Below are 25,000 nucleotides of genomic sequence, written 5' to 3' on the forward strand. Positions count from 1 at the left end.
TAATCAATCCTCGTTAATTTAATTAGTCTCTTTTGATCACTAAATTAATTCCAAATTAATTCTTGATCATACTAATTAAATAATATGATTTCTCTATTAATATATTATACTTATAATATATTAGTAAATCATAAATAACCTCTTACTCAAATATCCATCCTATCAAATTGTCCTGGTGATATGCAACCCGAAATGGACCATGCTACTCTTGGGTCAAGTACATACCAATTATAGTTAAGGGCTTAGACACCTAATCCAACAGTTTCCTACTTGGATAAGTCTAATAACTATTATTACAAGTATGACTTTAAAATCCTGACTAGCAATTGTAACTCTTAAAAGTTGATGTCGAACTCTAACCTAGTCAGTGACGCGTCCATTAGATAAGGGATCATATATTCCTCCGTTCTAGATATCATATGGACATGAGACATGGATTATAATCATTATCTTTGTCCATGTGTTGTTTCCCGATTTCCGATTTATGACGACTGGCTAATTGAACAAATTAAATTAATCCAGGCTTGGCCAAGCGCTTAGGGTTGTCATCACTAAATCATCGAGGGGCCCACCGATATCGCTTTTATCCCTCTAAGGATAAAAGGAACGGATAAACTTTGACTCACATGCTTACTCTATTTAATCATCAAATTACACACAATGATATGTTTTATAACACCAAGTTACTGATGCGTTTACATATCATCAATGTGCAACCGACTTGTAAACTGCAACTATATGTCTCCGTTTCAAGAATATAAGATATTATCGTCTCACTAATCACTTATGATAAAATCCATGAAGTAATTTAGATGAGCGTGGGTTTAATCCAATACTCGAATCTTATTCTAGGAGTACTTATGAACACTGCAGCAAACTTGTGTTATGTTTAAAACACCTAGACAATCTACAATCAGATTCATGATAGTCTTGCTTCAATACCTACTTCCAAAGTATGATCGAATGTGGATAGTTTGAATAATCTTATTATTCTGGAAGTCAAAACATGCAAAGTGAAACACAAAAATAAACGAATCCAATATGGTCTCAGAACTTATGAATATAAATAAAACACCTTTTATTTAGTCACCTTATTGATTACACATTATTCATTGTATAATGTTTCGATTAATCAACTTAATACTTGAATTAATACAATATTTATGCCATGCTCCAAGCATGCACACTACGTTTTCCTACAGTCCCCTCTTTGTAAAATAGATCAATGGACAACATTTCAATGATGCTCATTTCACAATTCCAACTCCTTATCGTAAATGTAAGAATACCAAATTCATCCCATTTGCTAAAATATGTTAGATTCTAAACTTATATGCAATGATCCTCTTGTAATGACTATGCACAAAAGTCATAGATACTTGGCAACGGACATTAAAAAGTATTCCAATGGAGAGAAATTCCATGGAAACAAAGTCTCATATTCAAAATACATTCCTATGAACATCCTTCTTGCATTAAGTTTTCTAATCTTACATAGATTTTATTATTAACTTCCACTTATGGTAACATTTGCATATTCCCATTTTTACTGTCACTTCTGAACAAGAGTTACCTCTACTTAGGGTATGTAAATGTGGTCCTTCCAAAATTTACACTTTACTTCTAACTGTCCATGAGCAACCAATATTTGGTAAACCTTAGGTTATCCTCGACAATTGCTTAACCATTTTAGTCATATCTCGTTCTAGTCCCTTTTCCCACTTAATGCCCTAGGCATATGGAAAATTAGAACAGAATAATATTATAGCTTATGTAATCGATCCTATATTCGAAACATATAGAATACGATTCATAATGTCTCACATAAAGACATGATACTTTACTAGTCTTCCGCTATAATATTTCCACATATATAGTTTCCTTATGTTGAATCATTTCAACATAACATTCACATATGTCCATGACTAAATTCAATTAAAATCTCAATCTAAGCTTTTAGATTCAAAATGAAGTATGGATTCCTCTCCCTTAATTATACTAAAACAACTTTTCAACCTCTACAACTTTGCAAATTGAAAGTTTTGTTTTCTATAATTAACATTGCTAACTTGTACCCATAAATCAATTGGACTTCTAAAAATCAATTGGACTTCTAGAAATCAATATTTGTTGACTTTCTTACCAAAGTTCAAATTTCTGATACAAAATGCTTCGATAAGACTTTATCTAGGCTTCTCAACTTTTACTTAGATAGCTCACATGTGTGTCTAAACAATTTTAGAACTTACAACAATAAGTCTCAACTATTTAGACCTTTTTCCATTTCTCACAATTCAAACTATGAAGAGGTATGTCGTAATCATAATCCAATTTGCGAATGCAAATATCACAATTGCTATCTCCTTAAAATCTACTTAGTTAAAGCGTTTCCTCACAATCATTTTCTTGAATTGGATAGAAACCTTATGTGTAATGCCTGTAGATCCGGGCTAGTCAATTTGGAGATAATAAGGGTCGAAAATGACTTTTCAGCAAAATATTATTTAGAATAAATAATCTTAACCAAGTTGTAGGATACGTTACAAGGTTTCCGTACATATAAAGAACGCCGAAATCCAAGTTATAACGAAGAAGTTATGACTCGTCGAAGTTTCACGACGGAACCGACATGACACTGGGAGACGTAAATAGTGAATTTTTGATAAATGAATTTTTAGCCTTAGTGATCTAAATAAAATTTGTAGTATTCGTTAAACCGAGAATGCACAAAAAAAGAACGCCCAAATCTGACTTCGTGTGAGGAAGTTAAGAATTTTCTAAGATTTGGCTTAGCAGTGCACAACTCGAAACTCGAATTTTAAATGGAGCAATTTGTGGCCTATGCGACCTAAATGAGAATTTAAGATCTCATTAATAGGAACTCAACGGTGAAAAGACAGACGGAAACAGAGTCCGTATGTAGAAGTTATGAATTTTACACGGACATTTAACAATATAATCTCCTCGTACTGTTAAATTTAAGATTGGTTGAGAATTAGCCGACAGAGTCAAAATGAAAGTTATAGATCTTATTTTTACCTACGCATGGATATAAAGAACGTCAAAAACGGAGGTCGTATGTGAAAGTTACGGACTTTAGAGTCGGAAGTGTGCTGTGCGAAAATGGGTGATGTGACACAATCTTGGCCATTGCTTTCTCCCCAAGTCTTGCCACTAGATGGTGACATGTGGCACCAAGTTCAACCATTTTCACCCTATAAATAGAACCTCTCTCACCCTCATTTTCTTCACACCTTTCCTATTCTTTCTTCTTTTTACTCTCTCTAGAACCTCTCTCTAGCCCCGAAACCCCCCGAAAAGCCTAGGGAACCTCCCTAGCACGAGGCGGAAGCCCCGGAGTGCTCGACGGCACCAAGAAGAAGAGATTTTCAACACGGGAATGCTGCTCCAAGCAAAGCCCAATTTTCTATAAAACCCGCTGTAAGTGAGCTATGCCTACGCTATTTTTAATATAGCTTTTATTTAATTATACTAACGTTATTAAGAACTAATAATAAGTAATTGGGCTATTATTATGAGTTATATAAGTATTGTTTAACGCTTATATAATAGTAATAATAGCTAGACTATTAATTAGTCTCGGCGAATAATAGACTAAAGTCTAGTGGTAATAATACTAGGTTTCGTCGAAGGAAAATAGAATCGTTAAAAGCGAAGCGCTGCCCGAGTTTGGAATCATCACTTTAACAAGTGAGTGCATAGTTACTTTCATCTTACACATAGATATGAAGTATTTTAATATAAATTACATGTTATATGTGTATATTGTCTGAATACTTGCTATCTATGCTGGTGAAAGATTTGTATACATGTTTTAAATGATTTAAACTGTATACATATTTTATATATACGAATATGTTGGGTATGACGTGGGTAGATGAATGATGAGAGATAAAAGATGATGTGAGTAAACATTGGCAGCTATACACTTAGTGCCTAATAAACATTGGCAGCTATGGACTTAGTGCCTATTGGACAAATACTGGTAGATATGGACTTAGTACCTGATAGGAATTGGTAGCTATGGACTTAGTACCTATTAGATAAACACTGGTAGCTATGGATTTAGTACCCGATGAATAAACTATAGCAGCTATGGAATTAGTGTTTTACGAACGAGTATTGGCAACTATGGATTTAGTGTCAGTCCCTGGAAGCAAGAGACTTCGGAATAAACGAATAGATGACTCTTAGGATAGATCCTTAAGAGTGAAGAAGATAATGAGGATGGGTAATTGGGTTGATTGTTTGATTGTTTAAACATAATAATTATATTATTGTGGGTTGAAAACCCTATGTACTCACCAGGTTTCCCAACCTGACCCACTCAGTTTATTTATATCACAGGTGTTGATATGAAGTCACATTACACTGAGAGATTAAAGAGATGTAGATCACTAGTGTAAATAAATGTAAGTTCCGTTTATGCTTATGTTTCTGTATTGACGATGACATCCCAATGTTTTAAAATGAATAAAAATACTTTTCTTCGGAAATGCTTTGATAACGTATTTATCATGTTTTACTGGGAACAAATTCCGCAACATTTTTATTAAAAGAGGTACTCTGATTTTTATAAAGCATAAACATAATTGGTCTTTTCTGGCCGTGAAAATGGGGATGTCACATTATGACACTTAGATTTTATGGTGTATGTGTTCCTATCCATGTAAATTTGTCATAACCATAATCACAAGACAAGATTACTAACAAATCCAAACCCATATGGACTAAACTTGTTCAATCTTAATTTCTGGACACCTGGCATCTCAAGGGCCTACCATTGCTTCCAAGTTGTTATGCAAACAATTGAGTACTCATAGAACTCGCATGCATTGTCAACTTCAATTGGAATGGGCACGGAAACAAGAACATGTCAACACGATATGTTACAAACCTCAAGTCGTGCGCTAGTGATTAACAATAGGTTTACTCTTGATTAGTTCTTGAAACTTTTCAAGAACTTTAAGACTCCCACTAAACTCTTGACATATAATATTCACTTTGTCAAGAAACCCTACTTGACAAATAAATATTCAAGAGTTAGTGCGGTTTCTTATCAAGACAAACACTTCTGACAATTGGTCTTAGTTGGTCTTTTTTTATCCAAAACATCACAACTTACCAATTTCAAATGTACAAGAGTAAGTAACATTTTACTCTACATTTGATGAGTGTTATAAACCTATTTAAGATATGTCACTCAAGTTACAATCTTGGAGTACGACTCTAAGTCTCGATTTTGGAACGAATTATGATTCACCTTTTGATTTAACCATTTCAACAATTCACGATTCCTCTTCTTAGCCATACAAATGCACTAATATGTCCTTAGAGGACCAATTTCAAATGTACAAGAGTAAGTAACAATTCACGATTCCTCTTTAATGATGTAACATCCGCATTTCAGGTACTATATTCTTATGTTTATTGAATGAAATTGTGTGAGTGTTTTGTCCTGCCACGGCGCAGAGTCTTGTTTTCCACAACATGGTGGTTAAGTGATACCACAGTGTGGTGTATCATTTGCCACGATGTAACACCCTTAATTCTAACCCTAAAACATTTTAATTTTTGCCAATTTGGTCTGTGCGCCATGCGTACTCGAGGTGTACACATGACGTACTCATGCATGAGAAAATCGGGACTCGTACGTGTACGTCGCGTGTACGCTATTCATAACAAAACCCTAGTTTTGAGGGTTTGCACCCTATATAAATCCCTTTATGGCCCCAAGACCTTCACTCTCATCAGCCTCCACCTAAAAATTGTCCCTGTAGCGAACTCTAAATGTGAAAAGTACACCTTGAGCTCACTTGTGTGTTTTGATGGTGTCCTTGAAGAAGAAGAAAGTGGTAGAAGGACACTGGATTTTGAAAGAAGTTTGGATATGGGATTCTCACCTTTTTAGCAACCTCCAGGAGTTAAAAAGCTCCTAGCTTGATCATATTTTCTTATAGGTCTAGATATTCCTTCATTTAGGCATTGTTGGTCCCAACCTTTGTGATTCTTGAGCATGGCTTGCTATTAACCAAATAATTCATCCTTTTAGACCCAATGAGGAGGCTTGAGTTATAAAAAGGAGATCTTGATTTTTAGTTCTTCCCTATGCATGCTCTAGAAGGTCTTAAGGTGTTAAGAAGTTAAGATTGTTGGTATTAAACACCTAATAGGCATGCAAAGTCATAAAGTTGGAAACTTTATGACTCCTAGTGGTATTTTGGCCTTGGATCTACAACTAGAACCTAATATCTTAACGCATTAAGCTCTTAATATGGAATAAGGACTTCGGTGTGTATGATGTGCGTAATTTTATGTACGTCATGCATAAGGGGTCAACCGCCCGATCCTGATCAAGGCTCGTGTACGCCCAACATACAAGCTGAGTACGCCCGGTATACTCAGTAGAGTTGACCGATTTGACTCATAGACCTTGACCTTTGACCATATTTTTGACCAGGTTTGACCTAGCGATATTTTGGGTATTTTGAGCTGTCAATTAAGATTAGGTCCTTGGGTTTGGTTAGGTGATCGTTGAGCCAAATTTCAGAGCAGAGATTTATTCAGATTGTATTCCAACTGAGAGGTGAGTTTTCCACATTGTACTCGTGGGTCGAAGGCATAAATATCGGCCCACTAGATTATTTATCCTGGTTTGGATTTGCTGACTTTGTGTTTATGTTTATCTGTTGCATATATCTATATATTGTGTTAGGTTGAGGTGGTCATGATTTGTGTTGTAGGCCAAGACACCCGAGGACGACCGGATAGGCTATAGGCCCTACACGGCGGTCCAGTCAGGCCCGCGGCTCGTAGAGTGGTCATGATAGGTTGCAGGCCCTGCGTGGCGGTCCATTCAAGTTGGTTGCTCATATTTGTATTCTTGTTTGCTATGTGGTGTGTTGGTTCTTTAGGGGAACTCACTAAGCTTTGGCTTACAGTTTTTAGTTTATCGTTTCTAGTACTTCTAAGGATCATGGGAAAGCAAAGGCGTGATCATGCACAACTTCCTTTTTTATGTCATTAGGTCTTGGGAAAAGTCTAATTTGAAATAATGCTTTTAATACAATGATTCCTTTTGTAAAAATATTGGTTAATGGTTGATTTTGAAAATTTTAAATTTCATTGATTTTTAGAGTGTTACAAGTTGGTATCAGAGCCTTGGTTTGAGAATTGGATGAACATTCGTGTAAATACAAACTTAAACTAGGGAACTACAAAAGTTTTTAAATGGTTTTCAAAATTATTTTCAAAATAACCATGGAAGGATGCGATGTGTACGATCAACCGGAGCAAGAAAGCATATCCCAAGTTACTCACACAGTTGTTTATTATGATATGGTGAAACATCATGCTAGTTGTAGGATATGAATATTCAAGAATTGCATGATAGAATTGTCTGATGTATGATGCCTTATTTCATATAGAGTTTTCTTGCTTATTGGTGTAGGACTCTTTCGGGTGTGAACTAACTATTAATTGAATATGTTAAGTCACATGCTGCATGGGTTAAAGAATTTTAGAGTGAAGGATTTGGTCCTACGACACAACTCTTGTCCGAGTCCAACCGTCGTAGGGTTGAATCTTTTAATCTAAGATTATTTAAGTTATGTTGCATGTGATCGTATTCATGCAGTAGTTAACCAACACTAATGGGGGTCGTTTGGCAGTTGATCATAGGGTGAGGTCTGGATCTTAGGATAGCCTAGGGAGTATGTAGTACTCATGATGTGTTTTTCTTGAAAGTGTTGGAAGTTCCATGGATGGGTTATGTGTAAGTAGTTGACCATTTGAGAAATTTCTAGCATTTCTCTAGGGAGTGAGAATAGGATGCATCGTATTCTAGTGTGTGATGTTAGGTTTGTTATGATGATCATTGGAGACAAATACAGGTAGATGTGGAAGCTAGTATGGGCCCATACTACCGTAAGCACATGACCAATACGCATAACAGGGAAGTCACAACCCCTAGGGTTTCGTTATTTAGAATAGCTCATATGGTATGAAATGTGCCTTATCTGATTTTTTTTGGTTTATTTTTAGTATGGTGTTCATGAGGGGATCCGAATTAGGAGTTGGAGCGAGTGGCCAAGATAGGCCATGGTTGACTGAGGATGAGATTAGGGCGTTGATTTCTTCTGAGGTTGTGACTGCTATCCGGGGGTAGACACTGACGTTGTTTGGGTCTATCAAGACCGCCATGATTGATTACTTTGATGACCGTTATGTTGCACTTTCTAAGGCTGTTGCTGCTGCAGCTACCATGGCCGTTGCGGCCGCTAGGGTTCGTGGAGAGCGAGCCTTCCAGTACCGGGACTTCGACAATACGAAGCCCATAGTGTTCAATGGGGTTCAGGATCCAATCATTGCCATGAGGTGGTTGTCCAATGTTGAAGGATGTTTCTTTACTTGCTCCTGCCCAGCTGACCAGAAGGTCAAGTGCGCCCTAAACCTTCTTCGGTTGGGGGCGAAGGATTGTTGGAGATTGTTTACTAGACCCTACACTCCGAAGCAGAGGGCTATTGTATCATGGGAGCAGTTCTCTGAGATGTTCCGAACGAGATATGTTCCATTGGTTGAGAGGGAGAGATTGGCCCAGGAGTATTTCGACTTGAGGCAGGGGACTTGTTGGATTAATGTCTAAGTCCATAACTATAATTGGTAAGACTTGACCCGACCCGACATGGTCCATTTGGGTTGCATGGCATCATGCATTTGGATAGACTATAATGAGAGAAATAATACTTAAGGTTTGTTAATATATTATAAGTTCTAATATATTAATAAGGTTATTTAATTAGTATTGATCAAGAATTAGCCTAGGATTAATTAAGTGATCAAAAGAAGACTAATTAAATATGTGGGTTGATTGTGTAAATCATCCATACTTGTATAGTGGGCTAATGCTTCATGGATTGTCAAGTTGGGCTAAAACCCATAAAATGCTCCATGGTATATTTGAACCCATGGATCCAAGGAAATGGAAAGCCATGACAATTAGGGTTTACCCTAATTGTCACTAACTATATAAGCATCTTATTGTTGACAAAATCGGCCACTATGTGTGAGAATGAAGGGCTAGCCGATTTCATGAAGTGTGGATTTCTCTCTAATCTATTCCAAGTGTATTTGGTGTTGTGTGAACCATTTGAGGTCTCACACTTGGGGAACTAGGCACTCAAGCTTCATGAAGACATTCTACATCAAAGAGGTATGTAATTCTAACTTGATATATTCATATGAATCAATGTTATTATGCTAGTTAGGATGAATACCTTGGCTAGAATGGACTAGGAACATTACCCTAAGCTGTTTTTGGACTTATAAACTTTTTTTTTGATGTGGTAATGTTCATGCGAATCCAATTTCAAAGATAATTGTCAATAGATTCATGTTTTGTATTAGTTTAAGTGTTATGCTAATTACATGAAAAAGTTTGATTCTAATTATCTTGTTCATATGAGTTGCTTAGATTAATGGATAAGTTAATTGATTATGTGTTTTCAATCCATTTTAATCTAAGAGATGATTCTAAAATGTGTTTGTGTAACTTGTCCTCAAGTTACATGAAAGGTCACATTTAAGTTTCTTAAAACTCATAAAAGATGGCAAAGGTTACAAAAATGAACACTACTAGAAAACAGACCTTTAATGACACGCTTTTTACGACACGCACTGATTAATGATACGCAAAAGGATGTGCCCTTAAAATAGTGTCATCTCTCCAAAAAATTTAAGGATTCACGTCACGCATTATTGCGTGCCCTTAATTTAGTGTATCAAGAAAAAAAATTAAAAACACGGAGGGCACTTTATCTTAAACGCGCGTCGTCTGTACCTGTCGCTTTATAATTTTAATGAAACGCGCTTTTAGTAGACAAGGGGGGAAACGAAATCCCTAAAATTTTGAAAACCCGCCTCATTTTTTCTATCTTCTATTTCTCTCTCTCTCTCTCTCTCTCTCTCTCTCTCTTCTCTTTCAAGCCCTAAGCCCTAAACAGCCTCCACCAACATCTGAACGAGCCCTCGCCAGTTACCTCTACTCCACCATCAAGCTCTTGCTCCGCCTATGGAGGTGTTGGCGCTGCTGGTGGTTGTCCTTCAGCTTCAGCCACACCTCTTCACGATTATAGTCCGTAGCAGCTCGTCTTCCCCTGTCTCTCTCTAGCTCTCTCTCTCTCTCTATTTTTCTCTCTCTCTCTCTCCCCCTTCTCTTTCAAGCCCTAAGCCCTAAACAGCCTCCACCAGCATCTGAACGAGCCCTCGCCAGTTATCTCTACTCCACCATCAAGCTCTTGCTCCGCCTATGGAGGTGCTGGCGCTGTTGGTGGTTGTCCTTCAGCTTTAGCCACGCCTCTTCACGATTATAGTCCGTAGATAATGATTTATGTTTGTGAAGCAACAACGGTTTTGACAACCGCGATGGCGGAGAAGTTGTATTCGTGTCTGACAAGACTGGTGGCAGCGGTAGCTATCCTCCAACCCATCTCTCCGCTCCGCCACCGTCGCTGACCTACGTGCCGTCTGTAAGAGTTCAAGAGGTTTCGATGATTTGCTTCCTGGCTTTGGAAGCGGCGGTTCTCCATCTAGTAGCAGGTACATGTGTTGTTGGATTGGGAAGGATAGCATCCAGGTAAACTAAAACCATATTATTTCTTTTCTTTTCTTTTTTTTTAAGAAAAAAAATCTTTAATTGTGTATTTGGGATGAAGACTTGTTATGTTGTCTGATCACAGGAGGACTAAAAAACAGCTGTTCAACAAACTACTTCAATGTTCAACTCTATGAAACGCAAACCTGTTCAGGTACCATAAATATAATAGCTTTTTTTTACTTGTTGCACTGCTGATTATATATAAATTTAGTTTTGAAATATTAGTATCTTATCGTAGGGTCGAATGCATCAAGGAAAAGAAGCACCACAATTTGTTGCTATCTTTCAACGTATGGTTGTTCTCAAGGTACTCTCTTCCACTTGTAGTAGTTGTAAAAGATATAGCTCTAGAAGAAGGCTGTTAACTATGGTAAATATTTGGTTTTACTTTTACTAGGGTGGATTGAGCTCTGGTTATAAAAACTACATTGCAGAGAAAGGACTGCATGATGAGACCTACAGTCCAGATACTGCTGCACTGATTGAAATATCAGGAACTTCAGTTCATAATAATAAAGCTCAACAAGTAGAGAGGGTATGGAAACCAGAGTACACCTGAACAGCAGCAATTAGCAGCAAAAGTTGTTGAACTTTTGAAGGTATGCTTTTTAAATTATTGATCTTACATCTTTATTTACTTTTATACCCCTTTCCAATCCTTGATAATTTATTCAAATCTTTTTTCTTATATCTTTAGTCTGGAGTACCTGTAAAATTCTCTAGAGAAGGAAAAGAGAGCTTAGCTTTCTGGCTTGCACTTGGTGGAAAACAAAGCTACTCAAGTAGCAAAGTAACACAGGAAATCATCCGTGAACCTCACTTGTTTGAAGTAATAAGCAATAAAGGTTTCAAAACCATAAACCATCATCTATCTTTCACATGTCCATTTTTGCTGATTATATCCACCAACTGTTTTTATCATCTTATTTTCCTCTATAGGAAAGTTAGAGATTGAAGAAGTTCACAGCTTTGAACAAGATGACTTGTTTCCAGAGGATGTCTTGATATTAGATACACATGCTGAGGTCATCGTTTGGGTTGGTCATTTAGCACAGTCAACGGAAAAACAAGATGACTTGTTTCCAGAGGATGTCTTGATATTACATATAATAATAGTAATAATTATTATACAAATGCAAAATTATACGTTGTATTGGTTGGTATGTTTTTTTAATAAGTTGATTTCAGAAATATGTAGAGTTGGCTGCATCTATGGATTCCTTGTCCCCATCTGTCATATTATACAGAGTAACAGAGGGAAACGAACCTTGCTTCTTCACAACATATTTCTCATGGGATCCTGCAAAAACTACTGTATGTATACATATGTATTAATAATTAATAATTAATTTGTATCTCATTTTTCTCTTTCTCAATGGAACCAGGCTCACGGAAATGCATTCCACAAGAAGGCTGTGCAACTCTTCGGCTCAGGCTGTGTAGCAGAGGTATTTCTTATATAAAAAGTTTTTTTTTTGGATTAATTTCTTTTAAGTGGCCCCTATCATATTATTTTATTACAACAGAGCCAAGATGTTAAGCCCCCGGGAAATAAACTTAGTGGGGCCACCCAAAGAGCATCAGCCATGGCAGCTTTAACCTCTGCTTTTTCAAAATCAACTACTGCTCCTAAAACTCCTCAACATGGACCACCTCCAAGAATGCTAGCTCGTGGGTCCCAGAGAGCGGCGGTAATAGCCGCCTTATACTTTATATACTCTTGAACCATGTAATTTACTTTTTACCCTCAGTAGCAACATAGTTGTTGTTTCTTTAAACTTGATTTTGAATGTGTGTTTTTGTCATCAGTGATCCTCACTGGTTCTCCAGATTGTTCTATTCTTGCAATTGATATTGAAACAGGATCTCCAGTTAGTTATGGATGGATGTTCATACAATTAGGTATTATTTTCAATATTCATACAGTTAGTTATGGATGGATGCTCCAGGTATTATTTTCAATATTCATACAATTAGGGATGTTCATACTTGAGGTATTGTATCACTTTTAATGAAGTTTGAAATGCATATAGTAAAAGATTAGGTCGATTTACCTTTTTTTGTATTTTTAGGAAATCAAGGAAAATGGCACCACCATATAGAGTGATGCTACACAATGACAACTACAACAAGAGGGAATATGTTGTGCAAGTGTTGATGAAGGTTATACCTGGAATGACAGTTGACAATGCAGTTAATATCATGCTCTTGACCTGGACACCACTCTAAATTGTAACTTACTCTAAATTTTATATGTAAATTTTATTTTATCTTTTGAAGGGAAATTTACTGAATATTGATTGGTTGATGCAGTTAACTAGAATTGGTCGAGATGCAGTTTTATATGTTGAGTCGCTCATTGAGTCATTCATGGGAGGATTGGAAGGGCTAATCAACATTCTTGATTCTGAAGGAGGTTTCGGCTCTTTGGAGACACATGTTCTTACTATTTTATCAATTTCCTTAAAAAGTTACCAAATTCATGTATTAAATTTGATAAAGCTAACTTAATTGCTTTTTTTAAATCCTAGCTTCTACCAGAAGTCAGCTGAAACTACAAATGACTTTTGATGGGCAGGAAAGATATATGAAGGTATGATCTATATTGTAATTCAGATTCTATAACTTTTATTATGTAATCTCTTAAGTCTTAATACCCATTATTCCTTATGCATGTAGAGATCTTGGGAGCCAAGTGATAAAGCTGATCTTCACTTTGTCTACAAAGATGTTGAAGGAGTATCAACTCAATGGGATGATATTCAAAGAAAACTCAGGAACTTACCCCCCAAACCCTCTGCCTTCAAACCCGATCCCTTCACTCCTGTAGAAGACGAAGATTCCAAACCTAAAACCAAATCTCGGATCGATAACAAGACAGAAGAACTCAAAGATTTAGAAGATGATCTTGATGATAGTTGTTTCCTCGAAGAATACAAGTACCTTCAACTCCCTTAATCCTAATATCATTTTATGAGGGTATTAAATTTCATGTGATATTCTCATGGTTTCATTTTCTTTTGTGTTCTTGAAGCAGAAAGAGGTTAGCAGAGATGAAGCAAACAATGGAAGTTTGAACTCGGAAAGTTCGGGCAGCTATGGTGGCCCGGGCAGCATCTATTTCAATATTGATTGTGTGAAAGTCATCTACTAAAGCAAGGTTGGTGTAAGAGTTAATGATGAGAGCATTGTTCCAAGACCTTCAGTGAGTTATGATGATGTCCCTTAATAGCAATGTAGTATTAGGTTATATAGTTACCGATGATTATTTGTATTTGACATTTTATGTAATGAATTATCTTACTTATTTATTGTATTTTATTTTGTATCTTGTATGACATTAATTTTTGTGCAATGGGTTGTATTTTTTGTATATGGTGTTTTATTTCTATTATGAGAAATTAAATGCAAATTTAATTTAAAAATTAATAAATATATAAATTTATTTTTTTAAACATTTAAATTTACGATACGCAAAAATGTGTGTCATCTTCATTTATGACATGGCCTTTCTTGACAGGGGCTTTCTTGATACGCATTGCGTGTCATTAACACGCGAGTCGTAAGGTTACGACACGCAAACGCGTGTCGTCTTCCTTTATGACAGGGCCTTCCTTGATACACATTGCGTGTCGTAAACGTGCGTCGTAATTGCGCGTCGTAAATAAGCGTCGTAAAAGTATAAACGACGCGCAAAAGCGCGTCGTCTCTCTTTATGACAGGGCCTTCCTTGACGCGCATTTGCGCGTCGTCTGAGCCTTTTACGACACGCAATGAGCGTCGTAAAAGGCTGTTTTTCTAGTAGTGGAAGAGTCTTGTCCTCATTAAATGGTTTTATGACTCCATAACTTGTCCTCAAGTTATGGAGGTTCAAGAGTCACTTCATTAAGTAATAAAATGTGTAACCTTAATTAATTCCATAAATTACAAAATAAAGAAAAGTTGCATTCTTGTATTAGTTTAAAGTCTTCCATAACTTGTCCTCAAGTTATGGAACTTGAAGAGTCTTTTAATTAAAACTACTTTAAACACATAAGTTATGGAATTAATTAGTTTTGAATAGTTTCAAAACTTGCCCTCAAGTTTTGGAATTTGAAAAGTTTTTCACTTATGAATACTTTAATTCCAAGTTAGCCCTTAGAATTTTAAAAGTTAAAATTCAACCCTTATACTTTATAATATTATAAGTTAATAATATATATATATATATATATATATATATATATATATATATATATATATGTATGTATAAGAGTAAAGTCAGTCTTACTATTAGTAGGCCTCATTCACGAAGTCGGTCTATAAGGGGGTATAAGGTTACTGTCTATAAAATGACAGTTTAATGGGTGTCCACTCTCACCCATCGCATCCTTGACCGGTGGAGGTTTGTTAGCCGAATGGGTAGGACAAGGACTAGAATTCTCCCTTCATTAAAAGTATTAATGATAAATACTAAGTAACTAAACCTTTTATAAATACCCAATTTTAGTTACTCAGGAAAATGTGAATAAGGTGCTAATCCATGAAATTACACTTTGCAATTTGTTTAAGTCGGTTAGTGGAGCGTGTGTGGTTAACCGACAAACTAACTCGTATTTAACAAGGTAGGCAAAGGGTAACTTAATGTTTATCATAGTATTGATGGAGCGTGTGTGGTTAACCGGCACATCGATTGAGGGGTAAACACTTAAGGGTACCAAGTAATTTGCATGGGTACTTCACACCTTGTTTTGTGATCCTCGACATCCCAGTCACAAAACTTGAAGGGAACACTCGAGATTGAAACATGTCATTGAAAAGTTCAATGAATCTCAAAAGAATCTAGGAGTTTCATAACCAATTAAAACCTAATAATACATTTCATTTATCTTGGTGGAAATTGGTGAATCGTCATTCACCTACCTTCAAATATTTTATAGCTTGGATTACGGCATCCCTCTTCCAAGTTATAAAAGTATTGTGTTGGGTCCTAGCCTTAATATTTCATATTGGGTGTTATATTAGGGACTTTAAATCAACTATCTTGAATATCTCCCAAAAGATGTTTGGTTTAGACATTTATGATCTTCCCAAATCTCTTGAAACAAGCTTTCCTAAATGAAGATGATGTCCCATGGAAATCATACTTCTTTCACCTCCTCCAATTATTCTCCCCAACCCACAAGTTCTTGAAAATTTTAAGGTCACTCAAGCCCTATTGGCAAGCAAAGGTCTATGTGTGATCACATCTTGGAGATGTAGTCACATATTAACAAGCCAGGAGAGTTGGATGTCAAAGTCTTGAGAAAGTTGGTGACTCAACTACTTTCTAAGTCACATAGTGAGTTCCTTTGGGACTCCTATGAAACAGACTATGACAAGACCCTTAATGATTTTATCTATTTGCGAAGATCAACTTCCTAAAACTTTATGGACATTGACAATGATGACATTGGATATCCAGTAAAGCTCTCTCTTCCCAATGGAAAGGGATCGGTCATAGTCAACTCGGTTGACCAAATGGTACATAGAGAAGCTAAGTCTGAGATAGTCCCATTATCAAGGGTCCATTTCCAAAGGAAGGGGCATTAGTTGCGAAGCTGCCAATTTTACCTAAGGATGTTAAAGTCAATAAGTTTGACTCTACTTCAGGTAAAGTCCACTATCTAACTCTGATAAGTTTCTATTCTGAGATTCTTATTACATGATGTAACTGGGTCACGTGTTGTTGGTTAAGAATCAAAGGAAAAGTGTAGAAACTTAAAAGAAGTATATGCAGATTCTGATCACGAAGATGGATTTCACTCGCTGGTTCGGTGATCAAAATTTTTGGGCTGTTACTTAAGAGTTATGATATATATATATTGCTTAGGAATAAATAACAACAAGTTTTCATATGGATTGTAAGGATAAGGTTTTCCGCAAAGTTTTAAAATAAAAGGTAAAGCTTTTTATTTTAGTTATTTTATGTATCCTTCCAATGGCATTTGTGGAAAATTGTTGCTTATAAGATTCCGCCGATAGCAATATTGAAATATGAATTTGATTCTCTCATTTGTGGTAATGTCTAAATTTACCAAATAATGAAAGATTCTCATCACCCAAGGTTTCAATTGGATAGATACTTGGAATCATGCAAGTTGTATAGCATGATGGATGAGAACTTTCAAGCATTGGAAAAATTAAGACTAACTACTTGTTCACATGGATGTGTGAGTGAAGTAAAGGACTAAGGGATCGAGTACACATTCTTGTGCACTGGTTAAGTCCACCACAAAAGATCGATAAGACTATTCGTCATAATTTACTATAGCTGAGTAAATATGGTTATACTTACAAGCTTAAGTGTAATTCTGAGACATTGGAAAAGGTTCCAATGTATGGTAGAGCGAATAAGAAGAATCAACTTAGGCAGAAAGATAAAAGTTTCTCAAATCCGAAAAGATGGGAGAGTACTTTAGTATCATGTTTTAAGACCATCTTAATGATTTTGAGACCTTATCACAATTCATCCTCTAAGTGCATTCTGATAGCTAAGAAGAGGAGTTATGAATTGTTGAAGTGGTTAAATCAAGAAGATGATTCATACTTCGTTCCAAAAACAATTCTTAGAGTTATACTCTAAAATCGTAACATGAGTGACATGTCTTAAAGAAGGTTTAAAACACTTGTCAAATGTAACTGTAAAACTTTTCTACTCTTGTACATTTGAAATTGGTAAGTTGTGATGTTTGGATAAAACAAAGACCAACTAAGGCCAATTGTGTGAAGTGTTTGTCTTGATTAGAATTCACACTATCTCTTGAATATCTGACAAGAAAGTCTTATATGTCAAGAGGACAGTGGGAGTCTTAAAGGTCTTGAAAGTCTCAAGAACTAATCAAGAATAAAACCTGAAGTTCTTCACTAGCACACGACTTGAGGTTTATAACCTATTGTGTTGACATTTTCTGTGCCCGTTCCAGTTAATGTTGGCTTTGCATATGAGTTCTTAGAGTTCTCAATTGGTTGCACAACAACTTGGAAGCAATGGCAGGCCCTTGAGCTGCCAGATGGCAAGAAATTAAGAGAGTTCAGTCCATATGAGTTTAGATTTGTCATTATCCTTGTCTTGAGACTATGGTTTTGACAATTCACATGGATAAGAACACATACACCATTAAATCTAAGTGTCGTAAGGTTTCTCTCCGATTCATGAAAATGATGGTGAGGAAACACTTTCACTAAGTAGATTTTAGCTAGATAGCAAATATGATATTTGCATTCTCAAAGTCGTTAGTGGAGCGTGTGTGGTTAACCGGCACACTAACATGGACTTGTGAGAAGTGGAAAAGGTCTGAACAATCGAGACTATGATTACGGCATCCTTTTTCATAGCTCTTAAAATTTTTTAGTCACACCTGTGAGCTATCTAAGATAAGGTGTATGATATTGATAAAGTTTAATCAAAGCAATCTAGTATCAGAAATCTGAACTTTGGTAAGAAAGTCAATAAAGTATTGATTTCTAGAAGTCCAATTGATTTCCGAGTACATGTCAAAGCTAGTGGGAGCATAAGTGTTATGCTAATAATCATCATGTTAGTGGGAGCATGATAATTATGATAAAGGTTGCAAGTTAGCAATGTTAATTATAGAAAACAAAAGGTTTCAATTGGGAAAGAATTGTTTTGCTATAATTGAGGGAGAGGAAATTATACTTCATCTCAAATCTAAAAGCTTAGATTGAGGTTTTAATCGTATTTAGTCAAGTATATATATGAATCTTATGTTGGAATGGCTCAACATAAGAAAATTCTATATATGGGTCCATTATTTGCGTTCTAAAATTCGATTATGATTACGACATCCCTTTTCATAATCTGAATTAGGAGAACTTGGCAAATTGAAATGGAAATATTATAGCAAAAGACTGGTTTAGTCTTTATGTGAGACATCATGAATCGTGTCCCATATGCTTCGGATATAGGATCGAGTACATGTGCTATATTCGTCCTTTCTAAAATTTTCCAAATTTTCCAAATGCCTGGGGCATTAAGAAGGGAAAAGGTCTAGAATTGGATATGAGTAAAATGATTAAGCAATTGTCGAGGACAATCTAAGGTTTACCAAAGATTGGTTGCTCAGGGACAGTTGGAAGTATAGTGTTAAGTGTTGGAAGGACCATATTGACATAATATGAAAAAATGCAACTTTTTGTCAAAAGTGATAGTCAAAAGGGGAATATGGAAATGATCCCATAAGTGGAAGTTGTTCAATAAATCTATGTAAGATTAGGAAACTTAATGCAAGAAGGATGTTTCCAAGGAGTTGATCTCCTTTGGAATGCTCTGTAATGTTTGTTTTCAAGTCTTTGTGACTTTGTGCATAATCATTACAAGAGGATAAATTCATATAAGTTTAGAATCTAACAAATTTCAGTAATGGCATGAATTTGGAATTCTTGCATTTGCAGTAAGGATTTGGGACTGTGAAATGAGAATCATTGGAGTTATGTTCAATTGGTCTATTTAGAAAAGTAAAGATCATAGACAAACATAGTATGCATACTTGGTGTGTGGCATGACTAGTGTTTAGAAAACATAGTGTACATGCTTGGAGCATGGGACAACTATTGTTTTAATTCAAGAATAAAGTTGATAGCTGAAACAGTATGCAATGAATAATGTGTAATCATATGGTGATAAATAAAAAGTGTTTTATTTATATTCATAAGTTCTGAGACCATATTGGATTCAATTATTCTTGTGTTTCATTTTGCATGTTTTGACTTCTAGAATAACTAGGTCGTTCTTCCTGATTGACTAAGTTATTCAAACCATCCACAGTCGGTCATATGTTGGAAGTAGATATGAATCAAGACTGTCATGGGTTGGCTTGTAGAGGTCTAAAATGTTGGACAAAGAGGTGCTACAACACTCATGAGTGCTCATAAGTTCTGAGTATTGGATTCAACCCATGCTTATTGGAATCACTTCATGGATTTTATCATGAGTGATCATGAGACGATAATATCTTATATTCTTGAAACCTAGAGATATGAGTTGTTACTATGAGTTGGTTATACATTGATTGCACAAAAACACATTGGTAACTCGATGTTATAAAATGTGCCTTTGTGTATGATTCAACAAGTAGTAGAACAAGCCATATGAGTCGAAGTTTATCCATTCCTTTTACCTTCGGGATAAAAGCGATATATGTGGGCCCCTCAATGATTTGGTGATGAAAAATGTAAGTGCTCGGCCGGGCCTGGACTGATTTGATTTGTTCAATTAGTCAGTTGTCATAAATCGGAAATCGGGAAACAACAAATGGACAGAGAGAATGATTATAATCAATGTCTCAATCCATATGATATCTATAATGGAGGAATATATGATCCCTTATCTAATGAACAAGTCATTGACAAAGGTCAGAGATCATCGGCAAGGTCAGAGTTCGACAAAAGCTTTTGAGAGCTACGATTGCCAGTCGGTTCTTGAAGTCATACTTGCAATAATAGTTTTAGACTTATCCAAGTGGGAGACTATTGGATTGATGTCTAAGTCCATAACTATAATTGCTAAGACTTGACCCGACCCGACATGGTCCATTTGGGTTGCATGGTATCATGCATTTGGATAGACTATATTATAAGTTCTAATATATTAATAAGATTATTTAATTAGTACTGATCAAGAATTAATATAGGATTAATTAAGTGATCAAAAGAAGACTAATTAAATATATGGGCTGATTGTGTAAATCATCCATACTTGTATAGTGGGCTAATGCTTCATGGATTGTCAAGTTGGGCTAAAACCCATAAGATGCTCCATGGATGCTCCATGGTATATTTGAACCCATGGATCCAAGGAAATGGAAAGCCATGACAATTAGGGTTTACCCTAATTGTCACTTACTATATAAGCATCTTATTGTTGACAAAATCTGCCACTATGTGTGAGAATGAAGGGCTAGACGATTTCATGAAGTGTGGATTTCTCTCTAATCTATTCCAAGTGTATTTGGTGTTGTGTGAACCATTTGAGGTGTCACACTTGGGGCACTAGGCACTCAAGCTTCATGAAGACATTCTACATCAAAGAGGTATGTAATTTTAACTTGATATATTCATATGAATCAATGTTATTATGCTAGTTAGGATGAATACCTTGGAAAGTTCATATTTGATTGTATAATAGAGAAAACATAGATCCAAGGTATTTAGGGTTTCATGTACACTTAGGAGTGTTAGAATGCTCAAAACCCAACAGGACTGAGTCGGTGACGGAGATCACCAAGATGTTTATTGAAAGGGATCTGTTTTGTATGAGTTTATTGCTTCTGTGCAAGCTCAAATGACTCGGTACTTGAGCATGCTCAAGAAGAACATCCGTCAGTTTGTGTCTAATAAGTTTTATGGCACACTTGTGGAGCTACAGGAGGTCTCTAGGAGGTGGGAGATTAAGTTGGAGCTCCGGACGAGGGAGCGGAAGCAGGCTCCAGTGCAGTCGCAGCCTACGGCGAAGTGGTTCAAGGCCGCTGATGTGAGATCTGGGGGTCAGAGAGGCTATACTTGTGGAAAGTGCGTCAAGGTTCATGAGGGTCCTTGTCGATCTGCTTTTGGGTGCCATAAATGTGGCAAGGATGGACATTACGCCAAGGACTGTCGCCAACAAGTTCCCACACTGACCACTAGGATATGTTATCACTGTGAGCAAGTTGGCCATATTAAGGCCAACTGTCCTTTGCTCACTACAGGATCGGCACAGGCTCCAACGCCAGCTACTTTGAGGATCACCGATGGGCGCCAGGGTAGGGTAGAGCCCCCGAGGGCTCGAGTTCGCGCTTTGCGGCTCACAACAGAGGTGGTTAGGGCGGCACCATACGTCGTCACTGGTATGTTTCCATTTATCACTATATTAATTATTTTATGGTATACTTATGTTTATGTTTTTGATAGGTACATTCTTAGTGAACTCTTTTCCTGCTCTTGTGTTATTCGACTCGGGCACGATTCGGTCCTTTATATCTCAGTCTTTTAGTAGGGATTTTGATATGACCCTTGGTGAGCTGGATTGTCCGTTGTGGGTTTCTATCGCCAATGAACATGGGATTTCTGCATCCAGAGTGTATCATGGTTGTGTCTTGGAGATCTTCGGGGGTGCCTTAGCTAATGAATTTGATTCCTATCCCCATGGGGAATGTATGCGTGATAGTTGGGATGGATTGGATGAGCAGGTTTGGTGCTATGATAGACTGCAAGGGTCAGCGAGTGGTAGTTCGAACCCCAAGTGGGGGAGAACTGGTCATATATGGAGAGGATACCAGGATTGGGTCATGGTTTTTTTTTCAGCAGCGTAGGTGGCTTGATGTGGTCAAGGATTATGACTGCGAGATCCTTTACCATCCGGGTAAAGCAAACGTGGTTGCAGATGCTTTGAGTTGTAAGTCGACTAGATCTTCGGCTGGGGGTATGTATATGAGGATATCCATTGATTCTCCACTTTTAGATTTGATCAGAGGGGAACAGGCAGAAGGAGTCGAGAGGGGGAAATGGAAACAACAAAGGATCATGGGAGAGATCGACATATTTTTCACCGATAGTCGGGGATTGTTGACCCGGTGTGGTCGGTATGGGTTCTGGTGTCTGGCAGGGTCAGACAGACAGTTTTGGTGGAGGCACATAAGTCTCGCTTTTTTTCATACACCAGGAGCTTCCAAGATGTATTGGGATTTGAGACAAAGTTACTGGTGGTCGTGTATGAAGATGGAGATAGCTTGGTACGTTGAGAGGTGCTTGACTTGTCGAATGGTCAAGGTCGAGCACTAGAGGCCGCATGGCAAGCTGCAGCCTTTGGAAGTACCCATGTGGAAGTGGGAATATCATCATGGATTTTATCACCATGCTACCGAGGACTGCCAAGGGTTTTGATGCTATCTGGGTCATCGTGGATCGATTAACCAAGAGTGCCTACTTTTTGGCCATCCGGGAGAGCTCCTCGGCTGAGAAATTGGTCGATGTGTATGTTCGTGAGATTGTTTCTTTTCATAGGGTTCCAGTTTCCATTATATCATATCGAGATGTTCGGTGCACTTCACGATTTTGGCAGAAGTTCCACGAGGAACTGGGTACGAGGCTACATTTCAACACTATTTATCATCCGCAGACTGATGAATAGAGTGAGCGGACCATCCAGACACTTAAGGATATGTTGCGGGCTTGTGTCATAGATTTTGGTGGAATTTGGGATTCCTACCTACCTCTTGCGGAGTTTTCCTACAACAATAGTTATCACTCCAACATTTGTGCACCACCTTTCGAGCTTCTATATGATCGGATATGTCGTATCCCAGTTGGTTGGGGGAGGTCAGTTACAAAGTCATGGGAATGACTGAGGTAGTCCTCCAGACAACATAGCTCATCCAATAGATCAAACAGAGATTACAGACAGCTCAGATTCGGCAAAAGAGCTTTGTCGATCGGCGTCGATCAAAGTTGGAGTTTTAGGTCGGTGATATGGTACTACTGAAGGTATCACCCTGGAAGGGTGTAATATGCTTTAGGAAGAGGGGGAAATTGGGTCTCCGGTATATTTTACCATTCAGTGTGATCACCAGAGTAGGCACGGTGGCCTACCAGTTGGATTTACCGAGTGAGCTCAGTCAGATCCACATCACTTTCAATGTTTTGCAGTTGTGGAAGTGCGAGTTGGATGAAGAGTCTGTGGTCCCTTTGGATGATATTCAGGTCGATGAGCGTCTGAATTATATTGATAGGCCGGTAACGATGGTGGATAAAAAGATGAAGGTCTTACATAACAAGGAGAGACCTTTGGTAAAGGTTCAGTGGCAACATCGGAAAGGCTTCGAGTGGACCTGGAACCTAGAGGCGGAGATACGAGAACATTAACCTGAGTTATCTGCAACATAGGACTTCGAGGACGAAGACTAGTTTAAGTGGGGGAGAATTGTGACACCCCTTCCGAGAAGGTTTAATTCTAACCCTAAAGTGTTTTAATTCTTGCCATTTTGGTCCGTATACCATGCGTACTTGAGGTGTACGCATGACGCTTACGTTAAGCGTACTCAGTAGGTATGTTGCGCGTACACTGTTCATACCAAATCCCTAGTTTTGAGGGTTTGTACCCTATATAATTCCCTTTATGGCCCCAAGACCTTCACCCTCATTAGCCTACACCTAAAAATAGTCACTCTAGCTAACCCTAAGTGAAGAGTGTGCATTGAGCTCACATGTGCGTTTTGGTGGTGTTCTTGAAGAAGAAGAAGAAGAAGAAGAAGAAGGTGGTAGAAGGACATCGGAGCTTGAAAGAAGTTTGGATCTGGGATTCTCACATTGTTAGCAACCTTCAGGAGGTAAAAAGCTCCTAGCTTGATCATCTTTTCTTATAGGTCTAGATATGCCTTCATTTAGGGCATTTTTGGTCCTAAACTTTGTGATTCTTGATCATGGCATGCTCTTAACCAAATAAGTCGTCCTTTCAAACCCAATGAGGGGTCTTGAGTCACAAAAATGAGATCTTTATGCTTAGTTCTTCCCCATGCATGCTCTAGAAGGTCTTTAGGTGTTATGAAAGTTGAGATTGTTGGTATTAAACACTTAATGGGCATGCAAAGTCATAAAGTTGGAAAATTTATGACTCTCAGTGGTATTTTGGCCTTAGATCTATAATTGGAACGTAAGAGCTTAACGTATTAAGCTCTTAATATGGAATAAGGATGTCTGTGTGTACGTCGTGCATAATTTTGCATACGTCGTGCGTACGGGGTCAACCGCTCGATCCCGATCAAGGCCCGTGTACGCCAAACGTACAAGTTAAGTAGGCCCCACATATTAAGCAGAGTTGACTGAGTTGACTTGTTGGCCTTGACCTTTGACCAGAGTTTTGACCAACTTTGAACTAGGGGTATTTTGGGTATTTTGAGTTGTTAATTAAGATTAGGTCCTTGGTTTTGGTTAGGTGATTGTTGAGCCAGTTTTCGGAGCAAAGATTTATTCAGCTTGCATTCCGATTGAGAGGTGAGTTTTCCTCACTGTACATGTGGGTCGAAGGCACCAATGTTGGCCCACTAGATTATTAATCCTAGTTAGGATAATATTATGCTAGTTTGTAGTTGCTTAATGGATCCGCATGATTATCTGTATTTGCTGGCTCTATGTTTATGTTTATCTGTTGCATATGTTGACATATTGTGTTGGGTTGAGGCGGTCCTGCTTTGTGTTGTAGGCCAAGACACATGGGTACGACCGGATATGTTGTAGGCCCTGTGAGGCGGTCCAGTCAGACCGGCAGCTCGTAGAGCGGTCCTGATAGGTTGTAGGCCCTGCGAGGCGGCCCAA

At 37.5% G+C, this 25,000-nt stretch overlaps 1 pseudogene; it reads left to right on the top strand.

The window, feature by feature from the left end:
• The first annotated feature begins 10,621 nt into the window (after window positions 1-10,621).
• Window positions 10,622-13,752, top strand: LOC145076457 (villin-3-like; annotated as a pseudogene).
• The last annotated feature ends 11,248 nt before the right edge of the window (window positions 13,753-25,000 follow it).

The sequence above is a fragment of the Lactuca serriola genome, chromosome 9 (assembly GCF_051521515.1).
Source record: "Lactuca serriola cultivar US96UC23 chromosome 9, Lser_US96UC23_V15, whole genome shotgun sequence".
Lineage (NCBI taxonomy): Eukaryota > Viridiplantae > Streptophyta > Magnoliopsida > Asterales > Asteraceae > Lactuca > Lactuca serriola.